At 42.3% G+C, this 23,275-nt stretch overlaps 1 protein-coding gene across 5 annotated transcripts in view; it reads right to left on the bottom strand.

Annotated features, from left to right (window-relative positions):
- KCNIP1 (potassium voltage-gated channel interacting protein 1) overlaps positions 1 to 23,275 on the bottom strand; it is a 435,471-nt gene that overhangs the window by 287,775 nt on the left and 124,421 nt on the right. For 3 of the 5 annotated variants that reach the window (XM_080399998.1, XM_080400000.1, XM_080400001.1), the window contains exon 1: positions 1 to 23,275. This exon is cut by the window's left edge; it is cut by the window's right edge and continues 13,009 nt beyond it. The exons of the other annotated variants lie outside the window; for them this stretch is intronic. The gene's annotated coding sequence lies outside the window, so the exon portion shown is untranslated. 5 annotated transcript variants of the gene reach the window in all.

Raw genomic sequence — 23,275 nt, forward strand, 5'->3', positions numbered from 1 at the left:
AAGACAAACTGCGATGCTACTTCCATTGCTGCCAGCACACTGGTGTGTGCAATAACCCTGCAACTACAGCAAATGGACCCAAAAGTCAAATGCAGATATTCAGGTCAAAATATCTATATCACTTTTAGTTTTCTCAGCCAAGGATACCTTCAGAACTGAGTATCAACACTTTTTGGAATACATGGCCTTTAAACCACGGGTTAAACAAGCCATGCTGGTGGAGCATGATTTCTCCTAGTCACTGAAGGGCTTGACAGGGAAGCAGTGTCCCTGCTGGGCCAGCAGGGCCAAACCCGCAGCTGGAGAAAGGGTCAGCACATCATGCCACTTCAGGAAGCCATGGAGATTTCACATACACACACAGGAGTCAGTCAAATGCTTCCACACCTCATGCATAGCTCCCAAACAGATATATATATATGGACAGAAGAAGAAATTTCTGTTTGCAGAAAAAAATTTCCAAAACAAACAGAATTAGTCCCTTGTCCATCGAGTGCTTTTCACACGTGCAGAAAATTGTACTGCTATTTTTGCGTTTTCCACCCGTGCCTCTACCAGTGTCCAGAGTATACTTTGCAGTAGCCCAAGAAGTTGTCCCATACTGGATCAGTATTAGTGCAAGTACTATATAAAACTCTTGGGGTTTGTCACAGGACACCCATTTCAACATACAAACACAGACTGCATGTGCACCAAGAGTGGGCACTAAACTTCTCCGGGCAAATGAAGTACCTACTGTAGCAAATATATCATCAGCCAGCTGTTGTCTGACCTGTTTGGTGTTCTTGCAAGGCAGCCAGTGTTTTATTCCTATGCTGGACAAAGGGTGAGTGATTTATGTCCCCATAGATCCCCTCCTCAGTAAAACCCCGCTGGTAATCATATGGGCTGGGAGTTTTTGCATGTCTGCAGAGCAGCAGGGTGTAACCAGGAATGCCTCTCAGTGGAAGAAGCTTCTCCTGAAGCTGATGAATAACTTCTCATCTGGTGCAGACCAGTAAATTCCAGTCAGCCCTTTGTTTTCTTTCCAGGTCCCCTCCATCTAGCTTCTGCTGAAGACTTAGTCCCTGGTTTAGAATTAATTCTTGCCAAAGGAGTGACAGCAAAAATTTTAGTAGCAAACTTATATGAAACAAATCTTCAGCAGTCCTGTTTTGTGAGCTATGAAGATTGTCATCAAGATTTCATTAATCTAGTGGAAAAAGCCCTAGCAGAAACCAGCCATCAGGAAGCTATTGGTACGGAGCTGTGGCTGCTGCATACCCGTACCCAGGGAGTAGGCGCTGCAGGGTCCCCAAGGGCACACGAGGTCCCGGCCGCTGCTCCTCTTCTGTGCCTTTACCCCCCGTGTACAGAACTCCTGGGGTCAGCTACCCCCCACCCAGCATAGCGAGGAAGTTTGTGTATGGACAGGGGCAGAGACAGGCAAGCACCAGCTTTAAATGCATGCTGCAAACCCTCATTGGACAAATAGAGAAAAGCATTATGCATGAGGTTATTTTCCCTATGACTTTCAGACTACAGCACCGTTTTAGAAACTGAAATATGTATTATTTTCTCTCTTTAATGGGGCTAGATGAGAAAGTCTAATGTTTTCCTGCCCTTCCACATGGAAAAATAAAAAAATAATAATAATCCAGATTCACTGAAAAGCACCAGAAAGATTCACTCTGCTCTTAGTGGAGTCACTGTCTTCATTGCTATAAGATACAGCAGTAAAAAAATACACAAATAAAGTAATTCATTGTTCCTGCTGTGGATATCGGAGCACTCCAGGAACATAAATCCAAGACTCAGTTAACAGCTTACAATAAAACACCTCCCAGGATGTGCTGACCTTTTCAACCTTCTAATATGGGCCTGGCAACCTAAACAAAACAGTATCCTGTAATACCCAGGAATTATTTCCAATGGCATGCAAACAGGTGGGAACAAAGAAACAGGGGAGAAAAACAGAGATCCCTGTTGCCCCAGGACTGGCCCAATTCTACCAGACTAAATTTTGGGGAAATTCACAATGACAATTTCATAAACTGCTGGAATTTGAGCAAGAATTAAACAAAAGTTGAGCATATTCTATACCTTTTTTTGGCATGAACCTTCAACATTAGCCTTAAATATACATTTATGAGTACCAAAACACTATCCCAAGTCTCCTAGGTTTTTTTTCCCATGCCGCCATTTACATGAAGATAAAGACTCAGGTCCCAAATGGAAATTTAGATGATGCTTTACCAAATACTTAAGATCTACCCAAACACTTGTACAGCCACTGTTCTAGAAACTGGATACAGAAAAAGACATATATATGCACAGCTGCAGGTTTACCCTTTTAAACAGAGTTCTGGAACAGCTGCTCACAGCACTGACAGTGAACATACAGGTCTGCTTACATGTTTACATATCCACGGTGCTACATAATATGTAAAAGCAGAGTTAGTTGCTAGTCTTAAAATGTCTGAAGGAGCCGCCTGCAACTTCAAGATGAATTAAAAGCTTAATCTAACTGGCCCTGATCTGAATGATATATAGATCCCCAGAATGGTTCTTTCAGCACTGAGCTGCTACAGAAGAAGTGCTTTTGTCAGGGCTAAGCCTGACCTATTGCTGAAGTTGTCGATTTGAAATAAGACCCAACTCCAAAGGGGCTTTTCCACTCATCTCTGCTTTGCATATCAGCTCAATAAGATAGATGCTATAAAACTACAATATGATACATTTTGCAGTAGCAGAAAAAAATAATAAAAATGAGTAATGAAAAGCACTCCTCACAATTTCATTTCTTTTCATGTTGGCAAATATGCAAACCTTTCCGGCTGCAAATCCATGCTGTTTAGAGAACTGATGCACCATAATTTAAAATGTTGGGACTTGTGTTCTGGTTGTTATATAGCCATTCAAAAGCAATTTCTCCGGTTTCTTGATTACAAATATTTGTTAAAATTATTTTTCATACCTTCCTGTCACAAGCAAAATAGCTGTGCCTAGCATTTAAATTATGGCATTCAACAACCTTGCTTATGCTAATTGATACTAAATATACTAACAAGGCATGGATTAGCATAACATTTTTACATGTGAAAATGACTGGTCCAGACAGAAGCAAAGGAGATCAGAAGCAGCACAAACATTTGAAATTGTTCCATCAGTACACCCAGTCCAACAGTGGTAACATTTAAAAAGGGATGTCACATATAAAACATGCTGTGCAGTGTCATATATAAACCTGAAAAAGAACTCACTGCTTTGGCGGTGAGCAGAAAGTCTCTGCATTGGATGAAGTTATAGAAGTTCATGGGCAGTGAAAGCAGACACTAACTATTGCTGAGAAAAGCTGTTTTCCACAAAGAGCTTACACGCTCTGTGCCTGCAAGATGCTGCCTGCAGCTCAGAAACTGGGAAAGGAAAGGGTCCAGCTCTAGAAAGCAAACCACATAAGCGAATAACCCATTTCAAGCAGCAAACTTGAAACAATTTTAGAGAAATTCTAGTTGTCAATAAATGCCTCCATGTTTCATGTGCACCAATACCAAATCTTTACTCCTTCACTAATCAGCATCCAAATATCTGATACTCTTTATCTTGTGCTCAGTCTAGAGGACAAGATCTAGCTACCTCATGTCCGTATTCCTGGTGTTTACTGTGTCTCAATTGCACTCTGCGTCCAAGGTCAGACAGCAATTAAACTGGAATTCAATATGTACCAAAGGCAGCTGAAAGAAGGAGCGTGGGGCTGAGCTGTAGGGCAGCACATGGGAGAATACAAAAGATACACAAAATACCCAACAGGCTTGTTAAAGCCAGGCTTTGCCTTCAGTATCTCACGATCAGACTTGCCCACAAATGGTAACAGCACATTAAATATTTAATTGGGGCAGGGAGAGTAAACACACACAGAAAATGAAAGCAAAAACAGGAAAGGAGGGTTAAAAATCTTTGGGGTTTGGAATGATTTGATCCTCAGCCCACTTGATGTTCATTAAGCATCACTTCACATAAGTTGTCTTCCTGGAGTGCTAGGAGGCATCACAGGCTCATTGCGTTTTGGCTGATCCTGGATGAGGGTGATTTCCTCCCCTCCTCGTGGCAGGTTTCTATCTTTCTGGCATCTGACCTCCGCCTCACCAGGTGAGCGCTGAGGGTAAGAATTCATCAAATCCCTCAGAGACATATCGGCTGCTTTTGTCAATAAATTGCTTCTTGAAGCCCTGCTGAATTTTTCAGTGACCTCTTGTTCCTTTTGTGCCTGAAAAAGGTTGAGTTCTTTTTCTGCAATCTTCTTTCGTCCTTTCAGCTTTGCTTTGCGGGCTTCTCCTACATTGTGCTTAGTGTTTTTCTTTGATCTTCTCATCCTTCTTTTGTAATTACATCTGATGCCTCCACTCACCCAAACCTTTCTGAAGCTGTTTTCAGAGGTTGAATTTGAAGGATTGCCAGGCAGAAGCGGTTCACTTTCACAGTCTTGACCAGCAGTAATATTGCAACAGGCCGTATTTTCCCTTCTGATTGCATATATAATCAAATATTCACTCTCACTTTCTGTTTAATGATGGTGACTCCAAAGAATTCAGAGAACTATTTTGGTTGTAATTTTTTCTAATTGTTTCCCCTGAGAGGTGGAAAGACTTTAACTAGATGTGGTATCACAGCTTCATCACTATTTTGAGGTAGGTAATACACAGCTTCAGATGTAGCACAATTATTGCCAGCAATTAATACTATGCTTTCATTTTTTGTCGTTAATACAATTTTCCTACTTAGTTAGGTTCTGTAGCGTGCATTTATTCTGTCACTGATGAGCTATTGAACAAATCAGTAAAACAAAACAACGTAACTTGTCTTTCCTATAGTATTGGAGTATATTGTTGATTTAATTGCAAAATATCTGGACTTGCTTATGAACTAATGACCATTCCAGGTCCAGAAATGCTGGGATCAAAACATCCAATAGGGCAAAATTACCACTGCACAAGGGCTGTTAACTTTGCTTATGTGTTTTTAAAGCTGCTGCTTGTTTTTAATCCAACTTGACTTTCAATACAGTAGACCTATGTTGGGTTCCCACTTGTACCACTTATCCAGACCAAGCTGGAAGCATGAACAAAGAAATGACAGCTATGACCTTGCTTTCTTCACTGTACAGATGACAGCAACAAAGCCTGCCACATTTACAGAAACCAAAGCCACATTTATCTCTGTGATAACCTGTCACAAAGTAAAAAACCACTTAATCTTATGCACACATACACTCCCGCCCTCCATCCCCTGTGGTAAATACTTTGCTAGCTTTGACAGGTTGTCTCTTCCATCCTTTTGTCTTTATGGCACCAGCTTTTAGCCAGGTAACAATCTTTTTAGCTTATTAAATAGTAATGGATGTAGAAAAGCTCAAAAGTTCAGGACAGCTTCTCGGGGAACCACCTGTATCAAAAGCGCATGTGAGGGGAATGGAATGGCCTTGATCAATACCATGAAGGTGGTGTCCATCAAAACCACCTGGCCTGCAGGCCCTTGGCTTTCTGTGACTCCTGGATCATGCTCCACTTTAGGTTCAGTCCTATGGGAATATTTTGTAAAAACTTCCTATTAAGGTGGAATATTCAGGACTTTGGACATCAGTTTACTTTTAACTTCTGTTCTGTGTTCTATATTCTAACGTTTTAACCTATCTTCAGAAGATAATAGGATGGACAGTCCTGAGATTTGTCACTTGAGGACCTTTTATGCATAATAAATGCATTGCATGACAGAGGAGATGCACAAGGAAGACGGAAGACGAGAGGTGGCCGCTCCATGTGGCGAATGCTGACAGAAACCCCTGTGCTGATGGCATTAGGATGCAACACAGACATACACCAGGGCCACACTGGCCCACTGCCCAGACTTGTGGGATCCCACTGATGTCATCTCAGGTGTGATTAGGCAGCAGCCTAAACCTGCATTTTCAATTGACATCATGAAACCAACATTTACCAAGACGCTTTGTTCTAAAACTCAGTGGAAAACTCCCTAAAAACAAATTTCAAGACTTTCACTAATATAACACAGTAACAAATATTTCTGACCTGCAGAAACTGAGGATTAACCAAGCCTAACATCAGTGCAGTGCAACTCTGGCATGTTATCAACCTCCAAAACAAAGTGGATACATATCCATCCTTTCACCAAACACTAAATTATCCTTCATATAAACAATCAGTCCTACAGCAAATTTCTTCTCCTGCAGTAGCTGCATCGCTAACAGTCTTTAGAGCTAGAAAACAAGATAGAAGCAAACTGCAAAGCCACAACAAGCTAAGACTAACACCCTCCTACAACTAACTAATCACAGCTCAGAGCAGAGCAGAGTGTTTTGCCTAACCAAGGAAACCTGGAAATTCATCAATTCTGACAGTTCTCATAGCCAGAAGAGGTGGGAAATCCAAATCTTACCATGTATTTACGTTAGAGTAAGGTTCGGACAGTATAATCAGCTTGAGTGTAGGACATATTTTTGTGAGTGTGATATTAACAGAAACCACCTCTCAGGCAAGGACTCCTAGAAATGTGCTGTGTTTCTCCTCACTGACACTACTTATCAGAAGACCAGAATTATTCAGTAAAGCATACCACTTTTGTACAGCTAATGCTAGGACACTTTTTAAAGGTAGTCATATTTGCAAATAAACAGAGATTGTGAATTTAGCTGGCATTATAGATTTCAGCCAAGTTACTCCAATGTGCCACTACTAACATCGTATCGATAAATACCCTGGCATGGTTACTTTCTTTTATTTCTAAACTTTAGTCCATGCTGGTACAAGCTACAGAAGTGCTGTGCACATGCAATTCTTACTTTTCTCCAGAAACAGTTGTACGGGACAGGATCTTACTGAGTCAGGTATATTTATCTCAAAATATCTTTCAATAGAAATCAAAACATGAAAGAACCGGAATCACAGTGCCATCAGCTTCAGCATCTGTATTTGATATGATAACTCAGTGTGAAAACTCCACAGGAAAATTCACACTATTCACCCCATTTATTGTGCATACAGATTCTCTGCTGAAGTTTCCCTGCCCTTATGACAATTTTTTTTTTATGTGAGTTGAGTATCACTTTTTAAATGTGCTTCAAAAACACAGCGGTAGCAGAGGCAGCACAACCATGGCATGCCCACAGCCTGGCTGCAAATGCTGGCCTCAGCTCTGCTAAAGACACTTCTGTCCTTCATCCCTCTGCCCCCAAAATTCCACCTTTTCTTTCTGGCCATGGGTATTCCTGCAGCAAGGCTATGCAGAGCACTGCCCAGCTCCAGAGGTCTAACATGAGGGCACTGCACGGTGACAGCCCTGGGCTCCAGCATTCAACATGAACATTATTTTTCTGTAGCTGCTTCTCTGTAATTATCAAAATGTCAGCTTAAAATTGCATGGCAGAATTTCAATTCATTTTTAGTTCTGTGGAAGATGACTGTGGCTTTTTAAAAGTTCACTTGATATCAAAACAGCCTAGAAAGAGCAAATGTAATTAAAATCTTCCAGGAACACTGTGGTTGATTAGAAGTTTAATCACCAGCAGCCAGTGAAGAAAACTGCAAATACCACCTCCACTGCCATCAGAAAAACAACTCAGCTGCTCCCGGCACATATACAAAGCTCATAATTTGATAACTATATTTTTCACAGGTTACTTATTATTGCTATAAGCATATGAAGATTTTACCATCTGTCCATAAATACACAACTGAGCACAAAACCCAAAAAAGTTAGGATGTGCCTAACTTCAAACATTTCTTTATTTCCACAGAATTCCTCATCAGGTGTTTGTGCTCAAAACAAAATTTTCAACTCATATAAAAACTTCACGCCATAGCTGATGCTGACCAAGCTCTGAGTTTGCAACCAGTCAGCAGCAGACTATGTAATTGTATTACATAGGCATTACGTACATCTCTAGCTCCTCTTTCATAATAAAGATTGAAAAGTGACAGCATGGGCCTCAGGATCGTTATTGTTTTCAAGTTACCTAGGAAAGTTTCTAGTAAAGGAGTAGCTCAATGAAGTCAGAAAAAACATTTGTTATGCTTTTTCCATTCTTAAAAAAGGAAAACACAACCAGTCATTGCACTACTAAAGCTTCAGTAAACAAAAAAAGAAGCTTCATGTGTAGTACTTGAAGGACGCAGAGATCAAAATCATGTCAGATTGTAGGATAACTGTAATAAAAATACAGGTTTCATTTTTTTCCCCATGATTTTTGTGTGAGCTTGCAGAGCATGAACACTGCCTTGCAATAGCTGAGTGTCACTAAAACTTTCTAGATTTTTCTAAAATTTTAAAATTTCTAAAGAATTTTTTTTTTCACTAAAAAAGGATCAAACAGGTTCTTGGTCAACTTTATGTTCTGAATGACTAGCAAAGACTGACTGACAAAACCAAAAGAATATTTTTGAAGCAGTTACACCTGTGTTTGCACATAGAAAGTTTCACAATAGGCAATCTCAATATTGGCATGTTCCTTTAAAAAAATAAATTTAATTTGATGCTTATACACATTTAAAAAAATCCAGATTAATCCCCCTTCCTCCATTTTTTTTTTTAATCAGAAGCCTCATTTTTCAAAGTAGTATGTTTACAGTATTTCCTCACAGCATGTTCACAATCCCAAGTTAGTGGTAAGCTTTATCACCTGTTTGCCACTTGTGCTTGTGTGTATCAGATCCGAGCAGATTTACAAGCACTTAGGAGAACAGGCTATAAACTGTAAATATAAATGGGAAAAGTAACCTTAAACCAGAACAGAAGGAAATTTGAATTTTGATGTTCACCAGCAGCAAACGCAAATTCGTACTAAGTCCTACTAGGGTTGTGTTAGGTGTATGTAATTCTGTTGGTCTTTGCACTAATAAAATTAATCAATGTTTTAAGAAGCACAGTTATCATGAACCAATCACTGATAGCAGGCAATAATACTTGCTCTGTCATGATTCCAGGTGAAGCAGCAGAAAGTTTATATCAAGGACAAAGAGGAAGAAGGATTGGAAATAAAAATACACTGCATAGTTTTCAGAAAAAAACCCCAACACCCTAGGGTCATTCTGAGTGACACGTTACTTATGGGTAAGAGGAGACATTGCATATGGGAGAACATCTACTGCAAATCTGCAGCCTTAGCTCTATGTTGCAGCAATCCTATATGCACACAAAGAACTTAGCAGCTAAACCTGGATTTTCTTTTAGGTATGGAGGTGAGGGTTGATCTCTTCTGTAGAGCTGCAGAAAAGAGAAGTATTTATGAAAAAATAATTTCCTAATGAAGGAAACACCAATAACTGATAGCACTCTGCAAAAAGTTTGACAACCAGTGTTGCTTTCTGACAGGCTGGGAGTCACAAACTCTGTGTGCAGCCTTGTCTTAAACACCAAAGCCAAAACTCCACCATTTGCAACCAAGTTAGGTGTTGGTGCCATTTAACAGATGGGAAAATTGGCAAAGATGCCAAACAGAGAGGAACAAAACAAGCACCTGCCCGTGGTGTGCTCCTTGCGCTGGGACAGGCCAAGCACTTTTAAAAAGGAGTTAATGTTCTGCTCAGAAAAAGGTGTTTTCAAACACATTTCCCAGAATTAGTGGCTTTTTCATGGCCATGACACAGAGAAATAGAGTATTTAATCTGCAGTGAGACATTCAGTGACAGCATTTCTACCTCCAAGCTTTCTCCTCCCTCTTCAGTGTTACATGTGATAGCCTTCCTTTAGAAATAACAACTGTAGCTTCCCCGCCCCCCCCCCCCCCCCCCCAAATGAATCAGTTCTTCATAGCTATTCCACTCATTTTTCTAATGGTCATTGATACCTTTTAAATTTCTCTCTCTTCATTGGTGTTCCAGTGCCTCCCAATTTAGTATCATCTGCAAATTTCATTAACGTCCTGTTTAACACATCTTCCCAATCAGCAATGAACTTTAATCAAGTCCTACAATCGATTCTGGCAGCTCTCCACCAGAAGCCTTCCCCACATCAATGCACTGCCTTTGTATAAAATCTTTCAGCCAGCTGTCAGTCCACGTGGCCACCGTCCTATTTAAACCAACTGGGACTTTTTCTTTGTTGTTGTTTTTGTTTAAATGGAAATCTGAATAAGAAAATACCACTGAGTTATTAAAATCCAAATATATCACATTAGATGCATTCTCTTAATCCACTCAAGTAGTTATGGTAATAACTACGTGAAAGTAAGCTGGTCAAGATCCTTTATAAATAAAACCTCAAGACAGAGCACTGGGGAGTCATTAAAGCAGGTATCTAAAGAGAAGAAATATTTTAAAAATGCAGTGCAATCCAGCTAAACTACTTCAAAAGCAATCACATAATCAGCCATGATAGACTAATTATCATTTAAAATAAAGAAATAAAAGGGAGACAATATTGTCAGATTGCTATGTAAAGACCCAAGCCCAGGGTGGATCTGGGGGAGCTGTTGCTCTGGTTCGAGCAGTGAGCACAGCAGCCTGAGCAGAGGTGGCTACTGGACAGGCTTTAGCAGTGGAAAGCCCAGATCAGGTAACCTCCTAAGTCATTACTTGTACATAAAACCAAGATTTGGAGCCATTTGTCATTCTCTAGAAAATCAGTTTGACCCTGAGCACCCCAGTTAATTTTTTCAGGGCTTGTTTGCATCCCAGCTGTTTAATGTTACGGGTTGTGATGCTTAATGATGCAATTCACCCTTTTTATTTGTGTCTGATACACAGGTGATGAGTTGACCAGGCAGGGATGCAAGCAGCGAGAGAAAACAACTCAGGCATGGCTCAGCACAAATGCACCAAATTTAGTCTGAAAATTCAGCGGCTTTAACACACCATGCACAAAAGGACAATTCTGCTAGAAATAGACAGACACAGTTCAGTTACTGGAGCTGTGCTGTTGGAAGCACCGAGCACAGAGGTGACAGCCAGAGGGAGTGTGGCTCTGGGGGGCTGGTTGCCCCTCAAACCTCTTGTTTAACAGCTGGCCTTTCCCTATCCTTATGATGCTGCGACTGGTTTCTGAGAAGTGCAGTATGACCCCAAGTCTTAAAAGGACTTGGAGTGGCTCCTTACGGTTGAGCATCCACATTTCATAAGCTTCCTAAAATATTTAGCAGAAATTTTTCAAAACATGGGAATTCCCAGAGCATGAAGTCAAAACACCAAACCAGTATTGTGAGGCTCACAGCTGCAAGACACTGCCAAGGGAAACTTCTGCCTACAGAGTCCCTTACCTGGGGCATGAACTTTCATGTCCCTACAGTTCTGCATTGTCCCATTGTGTAACAAGCACTTACTGAGTGTGGCTACTTTACAACTCCCTGGTTATTTCAGCACCTAAAAATGCATGTCTTCCCCTAATGTGGTCTGCTTTCACTCAGAGCTAGCACTCTGGGAAGATGCTAGAAGCACTGAACGCTAAGCATCAGAAAATACCTAGAGATAAGTAATATCCAGGCTGTCCAGATACACTTACAAGTACTGATTTTGCATCGGCTTCCTCAGAAGTTGGACTTAGGTTTTGAAATACATTACTACACATCCTACACTGGTATTAGCAGCGTCTTAAATCCATCAGACTTCAGGGAAGACTTACAGCCAGTTGCTTGTACTAATCAGTTTAGGGCCTGACTTGTCTGCAATCCAGGCTTCTATTATTTACTACTGACATATGCTTAGTTGAATTTTTTGTAACATTTCTGCCTGATTCATAAGGACTCTAACCAGAATTTTAAGTATGAGCCATTAAATTTATTTTGACTTGACTAGGTTGCCTTAATTATTAAGAATTCTATTTAGATTAATACAAGGAAATCTCTTGACATATATTGCCTTGCAGCGCTGAAAAGATTATGGGAAATGACTGCGTAAGAAGGCTTCTCTTTGAAGTGCAGTATTTGGTTAGAGACAGCTTGAGCAATGCCTGTTAGGCAAGCTTCATGTTCCACTGCTCAGGCATGTATTAAACCCAAAAGGCTTAAGTATCTAACGTGCTGGAAGTTCAAGTACCTGCAAAATAACAGCATTGCCATCATGCTGCCAGTCTAGCAGCATCTTTTTCTCTTGCGTACACACTGTGCAACATTGGCCAGGTGAGGAAGGATGCGTGGTTTCCCCTCACATGACAATTTTAACACCTCTTCTCAGGAAGGACCCCCAGGACGATTACCACAGTACTTGGGATGGGCACCCTTTGTCTTCCCCCTCATTGCTCCCACACATTTTCAGCAGACAGCAGCTCAAAGGAACCACATTCCTCCTAACCCAGCAGTTGTGAATGGGCTGCAGCCCTCTCCACCTCACCTTGCGTCGGAAGAACAAATGGGTTTTCATGGCTGCTCTGAAAATAAGTAAGCCAAAATGCTTTCACAGACAGAAGGAAGGAAATTTCAGATAGGAAGACCCCTCAAAAAGCAGCTCTCCATCTCTGAACACTAGCTCAGATGCTGGCAGTAGACTTAACTGCCCGTGAAAAAGCTCACAGACTATTTGCATCTACGGAAATGCAAAAGTGGAGATAATTTTGAAATAGTTTATTTCCCAAAAGAATAATGTTGAAAAATTTATGGTATTTTAAATCAGGAATGAAAAATGCCTTCTGTGCCAGCTGGCATTTTTGTCTGAAACCAGGTTCAATGGAGAAGCTCCACTGAGGTTGCTCTTGATGTTCAAACTGAACGCAGAATATAGATGGTTCACAGGTCTTTTTCTAAACCAATGTAATGTTAACAAATTTCGCCCAGTAAGATATCTTAAAGATCTCCTCCTGTACTGCAAAAGTTATCCTCTGTTGCTAGGCTCTAAGTATCTCATTCCCCTCTCAAGTCACATAGGATCTTTTAGCCAAAGTTACAGGAGACACATTACTTCTCTGCAAAGCAGCCCTCCCTAGAGGTGGCATGGGACCACTCTGCTTGGGCTTGGACTACGCAGACTTGAACACCAAAAGCACAAAACCCAATGTAGTACCTCTTTCTCTGCCTCATTTTCAATGCCCTTCTCTCCATCCCAAGACAGACTCCTAAACGTGCCTCATTCGAAAGGATTGCCTACCTTAGATTACAAAATAAACCCCCAGCAAACACGGTCCTCTTGACCACACACTAACAATTTGTCACCCACCTCTGTGGGAGACTTGCAGAATATCACTAAAGCACATTTTGTCCTTCTTTCAGTGTTTTTTTGTGCTCCCCCCCCGGTTTTTCCTGCAGTCTTTTTGAATTTCTGTTTCACTTTCTACTAACTTCCTGATTTCCCCCATCTAAATCTCTCCCCTGGACTTCACCTACTGTGATCTTCCTCTCTTTGTATCGCCCTCACTTCTCCTGCTGACATCTCAATATGGACTTCTCTCCCTAGCTAAGATTTAATCACCTTTCTTCGCACAGAAAACATCCTGTCTACCGAAATTCATTCTTCCTAGGGCAGAAAAGCATATCTTACCTTGACATATTCTGTTACTGACTTCGATCAGTATCTGCTACTTTATTTCCATCTGTGCATCTCACCTACAAGCTCTAACTCTGTTCTTTGCTTTGAAACCTGCCAGCAAGTACCTGCTGGTGGGTAAGCCAGGTGTGTTTGAAATGCCTGCAGGAACTCAACAGGAATTTGTACACCACAGAGGACCACAGCGGAGTCCCTCCTCCCAGCCAGGAGGTGGTAGCTGCCAGCTACCTCTTGCTGGGTCCTCTGGCTCTGCTGCCAGAGCCATAGCTGGTGAGCTACTGGTTTAGACTCAGCGTTTCACCTGGAGGTGATTTAATCCAAAGACTTTCACTAGTCTCTGAATTGAGGATCTCCTTGGTTCTCTCTCAAGTACTGGCATCACAGTCAGCTGTGAGTTAAACACTCAATTAACTTTGCAGGAATCTCTTGCAAGACTAAGTCAGGTAACTAAAGCCAGTAATCAAATCATTCTTCCCAATGCTCACATTAAATTTTAGAGATAAAATTAATCATCAAATCAAAGGCATCAATTACAGATTTTAAGGAAGTATCAAAATAACTGAAATATTACATTAGCTTGAAAAGTGCCCAGCAGTAATAACTGATCTGACATTAATATAGATGTTGGCATTGGTAGAGGCAGTAAAGTAACAGAGTCTGGGTATTCGTTCCTTGGCTGCAGAGCCAGCCCCTTCATCACAGTAAGTTACACACCACACAATCCGTGCTACTGTTCCTGACTGCCTCCTCATCCTCCCTGGTTTGGGAACAGTCTGCAAGAGGATGTGCTCCCTGCACGGACTAAGGCAAGGCTGGTTGGCCTCCTGTACCCCAGTCATCCTCCTTGCCTTAAACACAAGTGTAATAATAGCCACCTTTCTTCCCTAGTTGCCGTGTTTCTTCACAGATGATAGACTGCAACCACTTTCACTAACACGTCCTGCACTCTCCAGCAAATCCCACTGGTTGAATCCATCCATCTTTGCCACACAGTCCCTAGCCTCCGCTTCCATGGCTGCCTGCCTCTCTCCCCACTCCAGTGGTACACAGGGCTAGCTGGGAGGAAGGAAAACAGGTACGGGGAACTATGGCCTTTCCAGTGTCATCTGCTGCTGGGTGGCTCTGCCAGCCATCAGCACACACAGATTTCTGAACACAGTTTGCAGAAAGCCCTGCCTGCTTGGTAGGGTGACCTGCACAGACCCCACCACAGCAGCCAGCCCCCCAGAGCATGCTCCCTCCTCTGACTGGCACCAGAGACCCCCACGGGCTTATCACTAGCTTCTTACTGGAACTCTGAGCCATGTGGGAGATGTACTTGCTTCTTCTTCATTATAACACATTTCCTATGTGATAGTTGTACAGCCCCTTAATGGAACTAATGAGTATTAAACCCAATTAACATCTTCAATAATTCAGCCTCTTGCCCTTTATTAACCCAACAATGGATTGTATATATTAATAATATTAAACGTTACTTGGAACAAAACCTATTCGTATTGTTAAGCGTGCCCACAATTATAGCATCACATATGCTCCCTGAGCACATCAGGTGAGCTGAACTCTTAATTGTAATTCTTACAGTTCCATTGCATGTAAAATACAGGGAAAACAATTGCTTCAAAGTACCACAATGTTTATTGGTTATGGATCAATTTCTAACACCATTCAACACATCTTTCCCATTCCATCCCTGCTCTGCTACCCCAGTCAAGTGTTTCTTAAATGTTAATTAAAATGCTGATCTTCAGTTGCACAGGTGAAACATCTTCTGTGACTGTGTGTTTTAACAGTTTTTCATTTACAGCAGCAAGGGGCTGGCCCTCTGCAGTTGCTTACAAGATATAACTATTTTTACATTGCTCCAGGGATAAAAGCATTGAACCCAAAGCACACATAAAATCCAACAGTCATTGAAAAAGTGCACCACAAAAGCTTCAGAAAGTATCAAGAAGTTGTAGTGTGCAGCACAGATGTTTTTCAAAAGCACACCTCACTGCTGTAATCATGTGTATGAGGCAGAGGCTTAGAAAATTATCAATATTTCTTTCCAAAAGCCGTTACATAGTTGAAAATCAAAATATTAACATGGGAAAACTCATTTTCCCTAAGCCAAGCTCAAGGCACGTGAATCAACTACAAAAAGCTGTTTCGTGGTTTAGGCAGGCAGCAGAGGGGTAGCTGAATATGTTTCTCTTCTATCTGGTTTCACTTTTCTCTAATTAAACACTTCAGATGTGCACAGAGATGTCACTGGCTCCCCTGCCAAAGCAGGCTCTGTGTGGCTCTGGGGTATTTATATTACTATTCCAAGGCAACATCCTCAAATCATAGTTTTTGGATGAGTTTTCCCATTTCTTACAAAGATTTTCAGTCTCCCCAGAAATAAAAAAAATTACCATGGAAACATACACCCATGAGACACATGACTTCACTTCCAAGATGGCATATAAGGCTCTTGGCTGCTGTAGCCCCTCTTAGCAGAATGGAATTGTTGGTCCAGTCATTACTGGTTCTTTTCTCCTTCCTATCATTTATGCTTCTAATCAATTTGGAGAAATTATGCAATTGAGTCAGCTTACATTCCAGCCTTACACAGCCATTATATTTAAAACAATAGCTACTAAAAATAAAAGCTAAGACATTTCTTCTAAATATTTTCTCTAGTTTGTTTTTTAAAATCTGTAATTGTGATTTTGCTGTGCTGACTTCATAGGGCAGAATTGCTCTTTTCATTGTGCTTTAAAGCTGTGTCGTGCCAGGATGTGTGGTTTGATGATGCAAAGCTCCTCTGCCTGCGTTTGGTTCTAGCTGGCTGCAGCCTGGTACAGGGTGGAGAAGCACCCGCATTGCCCATGCAACCTTCCTCCTCGCTGCTGCCATTGAGCTCCAATAGGTCTTGAAAAGGGCGAGGAAAACAAATGAGAGAGGAGACAGACATCACAAGGGAAAGATGAAAAGAGAAACAGAAGAGCTTCAACCCAGAAGATGCTGTTTCTGCAAGAACATGCAACTGCTCTCACAGGCCTGACTTCATCCCCTCTTTCTGAGCAAAAGCCCAGCTGACAGGACAGACTCAAATTTGTTAAATAGTTTCTTTCTCTGCCTTCTTAGTTTTTGTTTCTAAAATGAGTGCATTGAATTAGGAAGGGAATAATAATCCAAAGACCTTCTACCATCTTCCTCCTACAGCAGGTATCCTGCCAGCACATTTCCAGTGCCTCGGAGCAGAGGCCAGGCAGCCCTCCATCTCTGCCAGCTTCCCAGGGCACCTCCGCGTAAATACTGCCATTGATTTTTCTCAACTTGCAGCGTGCTCACAACCTAAGGGTTTTTCAGGAGCAATGTGATCATATCCCCCCAAAAAAGGGATTGCCAAACCACAGATAGCAGCTTTGAAAAATACTTAGCCACTTTTGAGTCTAAAAAACAGTAGCTCAGCACAGCAAAAGCAAAACAGAGGGAAAGATGTCACCCTTGGAAGTCAGATTTTCCAGCTATATTAGAGGAATATGATGCTTTGTTTTGCTTTAATAAATTTTATAGGCAATAAAAAAGAAAAAAAGACCACCAGGCAAAGGAGTATTTCCTAATTCAGAGTAACATCATGGCACATGTGCATTACGTATCACGACCTGTAAATAAATGCTGTACTAGACTGAACATTTGAGAGGGAGAATACAGTATTCTGCCTTTTCCTTTATAATATCTCAGCAACCAATACTTTCCTCTTATTGTGTTACTTTTTCATTAGGTGGTGAAACATGAGGTCACAGCCTTAATTTATTTCAAGGGAGAAAACCCAAAATGATTTTAATTTTTCCTTTTTTTCATAAGCAAAATTCACATAGTTCAGTGAAACACTGTGATCAAAAAAGCCTATATTTACCAACATAGGTACTCATAAAAGAAGCAGCAATTGTTTTCAACCAGTTAGTCGTTACTATACACAGAAATAAGGGGCTTAACTCAAGTTTCTGATATGAAAATATTTCTGGAACTTGCTTTAGCTATTGCATTTGAAAACTGAAAACAGATTCAATGAGGAAAAAATGTCAAATAACACATTTTTTAAAGGCATAGACGTGGTTTTAATAGCCTCTGTGGTTATTGAATACAAGTCTCGCCAAGGAAATTCCTCCCAGAAGTAGCAGAAGCTCATGCTGTGCTGCAGAGATGGGATGGGACTCGCCTGCTGGCATTTCAGGACCCTTTGAAGGGTTTGTTTCCCCTGCCCCTCTGCCAGCCTCCTCAGGGAGAGCCGAGCCAAGCTTTGCACACCTCTTCCACACCTCCTGCCAAGGGCAGCATTTTTCCTGCTTTATATGCCATGGGTGGCAGGAGATGATGCTATTCCTAGGTTCCCTGCCTGAGGCTACAGCACAGACTCTACAGAGGCACTCGCTTGTCACCTTACTTCCACCACTGCCAGTCTCCAACCTGTCAGTCAGGCTGCTCCTCAAACACAGCAGGCCTCAAAAGTCATCAGGAGTCCATGCACGCAAAGCTGCCAGTTAACGCACCGCATTGCCCTCTCACAACATTTGACATGCTGGAAAGGACACCGTCAGGTCTGCAAGACCCCGTCCTCAGCTTGCAAAAGCCACAGGTCGCTCCACTCTCTCCAGCAGTGCGCAGTAAACATGTTCCAAAGATGCTTTGGAGAGATGCACTGCCTGCAGCAGTTAGGTTAGCTGCAAGTACACATCCCTCTGATCTGGGACATGCATGGACAGCAAGATGTGCTTGGATCCGTACAAAGCAGAGATGCACTACGATTCACTGCAGGCAGACCTGATCCCACTCGCCTTTATGTTCTAGACTGTATTTCTTCCTGTCTCCTAGGATGAGAAATCCAGCTGACACGGGGCCCTCCTCCACGACAGCAATTCTCTGCTGCGCCCTCGGAAGTCAGATACCCCCCTCCATTCTTTTCCTTTCTGCTTTATTCCCAGCTACTGCAAATGATTCCTGCAGAAAGAGTTTCTGAAGACTCTCCCTTCTGCCCCTCTCAGCATACCATGAGGGAAGGCTGCCAGTCCCCCTGAGTGCTGAGGCTCCCACTTAGTGCCAATAAATGAAGATGAATTTGTACATTACCATGGGGTATTGCAGACAGCGAGTGCTGAGACTGTTCTACCTTCACCACCCTAGAAGTATCCCCCAGGGCAGGGACCATGAAGGTACAACTTTTAACTCAACAATCATCAGGAAATTGCCCATTTAGTTTTCTTCTTAGGATTAGAGCTGCAAAATAATATGAGAGAAAAATCGCAGGTGTCAGCATTCTTCCTGCCTGCTCTATTCCTCTTCATTGCTCCAGGAAATGCCCTGTTGAAATTGCCCCGGCACTGCAAGGGAGGCAGAGCTTGAAAGCAGAGCACTCTGTGCCGAAATCCGCTGGGTTTTACGGGGGCACATCCTCAGGGAACTACAGGCAGGATGCCTCTCCCTGCCATCAGGCTGGGCAAATGAGGTTAACTGCCCTCCCTCTTCCTCTGAAGGAAGGCTGGTAAATATACTCAATTAACCCTTGCCTAAAAAGTTAAGGGGAAACTTCTGCCCTGCCTTTTTTTTACTGATAAGTAAAATGTGGTGGTGCAGGTTTGTTAACATTTAGAAGCAAACACAGGCAATCAAGGCCATCAGGTTAGTGATGGGACTGACACCAAGAGCAGGGGCCGTGATGGGGCAAATGGGCAATTTTCCTGCCAAAAGTCCAGCTGAGCTCTTTGAGGGGACACATACAAACACATAAGGTAACGGCAAACCACAAAAGAGTGCATTCTCCAGGTAGTGTATATTCACATTATAATGGAGTTTGCAAAATTCTTCCCTGTTTTGACGACTCCTAAGTAAAAGCAGAGCTGACAGGACATACATAGAAGCACAGCAGTAGGCATCTTTGGTAACACCTCCAGGGGAGACAGGAGAAACTTAAATTCAGGGCAACAGTTTGGAGAGGTGAGAGCAAAAGGCATCATATATGGGGGTTGCTAGTGACGGGACTGTTACTTTTCTTCATTTTCGGCTGTTGGGTTTGGTTAAGGGAGTAAAAGTTAAATATAAACCCCCATAACAACCACAGAAAACCAATCTGCAAACATTCACTTTGGCATACAAAAAAGGTCAGACTTTCATGCTGTCAAACCCCTACATGCTTCTAATCCTGTCATTGACGTTAGATTCTGAAACAGCCAAGCTGGATTCTTGGCTGGACTTTGGGAATCAAAACAGCTCCAGGAATTTACTGATGCTACAGCTGGTGGGGTGAGCTAGCAGAGAGTGATGTCTGATAGCTGTCTTCACCTCCTCCTCATTAGGAACCATGGAAAGGGGCTTGCCCTAAGCAAAGTCGAGTGACAGTGTCAGGCATTGACTTTGCATAGGACAAACAGAATTTGTATTTCTCATGGGTGAGCAAGAAAAGGCCAGAGAGGTAGCTGTCTCAGTTAATCATGTCTGAAACTCAAACGACATACTGAATACTAGACTTTAAATAATGTTTTCAATTACCGTCTAAATATCTAGTGGATTTTACAATGAAATTAAGTTACTGCAAAGACATGTTACTGTCAGCTGAACTCCTTTTCTGCTCACAAATATATATGCGATGTTATTGATGATATAACATACTCATGGATTTATGAATTCATCTGCTATTTTTCTGCCTGTGAACAGGTTGCACACAGCTCCCGAGCACGTGCTGCGTGTGGCGAGAGCCTCTCACGCACGCATGCAGGGAGGCCTCCGCGGAGGCTACAGCAGCAGGCGGCTGAGAGCAGGGGATGTGCAGAAACCAGCTGAGGGGGCATATGCATTAGAAGATGAGCACAAAGATTGAACAAGCTCAAGCTGCCATTCACTGAGCACTGCCCTGTGGAAGAAAGACTGTGTGATCATGTAACTGAAGGCTGTGTCATAATACAGGCTCACAAGGCAGGGAAACAGCATTGCACAAACACTATTAATTCTGTTCTTCTACTTCAGAGTGCTTGACGGTTAAAAAAAAAAAGCCCCCAATCAGTGTATTGCATAAAATTTTCTCTTTTCCTAAAAGAGGAAAAAAATCCCATTCTGTATCCCGTAAGCCAAGGAGGATCTGCACACCACAGCACACACCTCTGTTCCTCAGAGTGAAGGTCAGGCTGCAGAAGCAGACTCGAGAGGCAGGTAGCTATCCCTCTCTGGACCGGTTGCTCTGGAGAGAACATAACAGCAGGTTAAATGTGCTTGAACAGCTCCATTTCACGTATGGAACAGCTAACGATGCAGGCACAGTGGATTTTTCTGAAGAGACAGAAGGGTATTCACACAGGTTATCTTTAGCCTAACAAGGAGGCTCTCTCCAGACTCCCTTCCACAGCCGACGGTCAGAGCCTGTCTCTGGTGATTCATACCAGCTAAATTGGGCTCCTGCTCCCAGTCCCTCTCCAGAGAGCTGTTTATCCTTTGCTCTCTTTACAGAGGCCCCTGGAGAGATGAGCCTCACCGGGATGAAATTAGCCTTTGCAAATACCTTCCTGTATCTAAGCAGCATAAAGTCACGCTGATCTCCAAAATTGCTGCCAGCAGGGATTATTTTCATTGTATCACGTTGGCAGGGAGCATGGTTTTATTGGTTTCCTCAGCCAGTGGAAACACTCAGTCATCCCATCAGTTCTTTGCCATGGCAGGACCCCCAGAAACAGGCAGCTCCTGGTCTTAATCTGGTTGTAGAGTGTGGCTATTCTCTTGTTGACCAAAATACTCCTGGTCTTCACCACCCATTTTTGACAATGAAAATTGTCTTCCTAGACATGATAACACTCATAAAAACCTTCAGTTTTGAGCTTGCCTGCTTTTAAGTTGCATGAAAAGGTGAAAGATTTGTGTTCTTAGCTTGAAGGCCTCCAGAGATCAGAAACAGAAATTTTAATTATTTCTGCATCAAAGAACATCGAAGGTGTAGAAACTCCCCTCTTGTCCAGTGTCTTACAGTGGCTAATGAAAAGGAAAAGTAGAACAAGCAGGTGTGTGTGGAGACTGTTTGCATGAGGCTGGGCCTGTTCGTTGAGTTAAGGCAGACAGCCTGACGCACCATTCATTTCACACACTTTGCATTCGTTACAATTTTCACTGCAATTTGACAGGCAGGCTGATTTCCCCCTCCCCCTTTGTTGGCCGGCTCCCCCCACCCCTCCAGCCTAGCCAGGCAGTGATGGAAATGAAGAGCTACATTAGTACTAAACCTGGGTTAATAAGAGGACAACAGAACCTGCAGAGTCTTACTGAAGGTATTTGATACTCTCACATCAGGAATTGAGCTGGTTTCCAAAAGAGACTCTGCTGGTTTAAGCCACTCCTTTCAGGAGAGCCAAAGAATTTCATTTGGTAGTGAAAGGAATGCAGTGCAATTCTGTTGGAAAGTTAACGAGAGTTCACAGGCAATAACTCATTTGTATGGCCCCAAACAAATCACAGAGATCTTTCTATATACAGTGGAAACTAATAAAAATCCTATAGGTTTCCCACACTGACAGCTTCTAAAAATTCAAAGAGGTACTGCACTACTGGTAGCAGAATCCATATTTCAACCACAGATACTCTAGCCCTATATCGCTCATAGGGAAGGCAGCATGGTTTGTTACACAGCAGACCCAACACGCAACAGAGTTTCAAGAAAGAGCAGCTGCAGCAAAGAAAAAAAATATTAAACCCTGTGAGAAGCTCCGTGGTCTTTTAAAGGCCAGCACTGGGCACACTGCCTGGGGTTTGGGGCTTCGAGACTAAGAGGATCCTCTGTCCTTGGAGGTGCCACAGAAAACAGCAGAGCTGCTGTCACTGGACGGACGGCTAGTGCTGGTTGTACTGCGAACGGACGGGAGGATTTCTGGTGGGCAATGCCTCATCACTCACCTCAGGTTTCCACACGCAAAGAAAAATGTTAGCTACCCAGGAGGGCACTGATAGAACAATTCAAATACACCCTGGATTTTTAATAAAAGAGAAAGCATTCCTTAAAACAAAAACATTAAATGACTCTAAAGCAGTGCCATTGCCTGTGTAGATGAAGTGAATCGTTAATATTAAACAAACAGCTGGAAGGCTGTTTAACTTAGCTGTGCTATGAAATAATCAAATACATAACCTTTACCCAATTGCTTCCTGCAGGTTTCAGCTGCTAGCAATTTTTTGACAAGTGGAACTGACAGGGAGCCTTACACCAGACTCCGTACCCATAGCTCCGCCAAAATCCCTTCCCCACCTCCTTGCCGAATAAGATGCTGGCGTGTCTGCAGTGAACAGCCCCCTCTGACAGGTACAGCTGTGAAGTTCTTCTGTTACTGTGTGCCTCAGCCACAACTATCAACACAAATTATGACAGCATTAATCTTCCTCTCTCGCTTAAAGTATGATTTGTCTCAGAAATGAAAGGGCAGAGATGACACCCCCAGATACCAGACCTGATTATTCATAGCCCCTCACAAACCCTAGAACTGCATGAAAAAGCATAAGGCAAGGTAGATTGGCTTGGAAGAGAAGGAAGAGATTTGCTTTTCTCTTTTAAATTCACCTGTCATCATTACTACATGAATAAATAACAGATGTAGAAATTACCTTTTTGGATTTTCTAGCACAATATAATCTGTCACTCTAAGAAAGTGCACGGATCTCTCCTGAAGCTCACTTTGTTTACTCGTATTCTATGACTGTTACAAAAAAGAACTGTTCAGTGGCATGTCATCTTGTGGCATAACTTACCTCAGTTACTACTGCATACACTTAACTGGCTTGTTTTTTTTCCTTATTTTCACAGTAACACTTGCCCAGAT

The sequence above is a fragment of the Falco punctatus genome (assembly GCF_963210335.1).
Source record: "Falco punctatus genome assembly, chromosome: 8".
NCBI lineage: Eukaryota > Metazoa > Chordata > Aves > Falconiformes > Falconidae > Falco > Falco punctatus.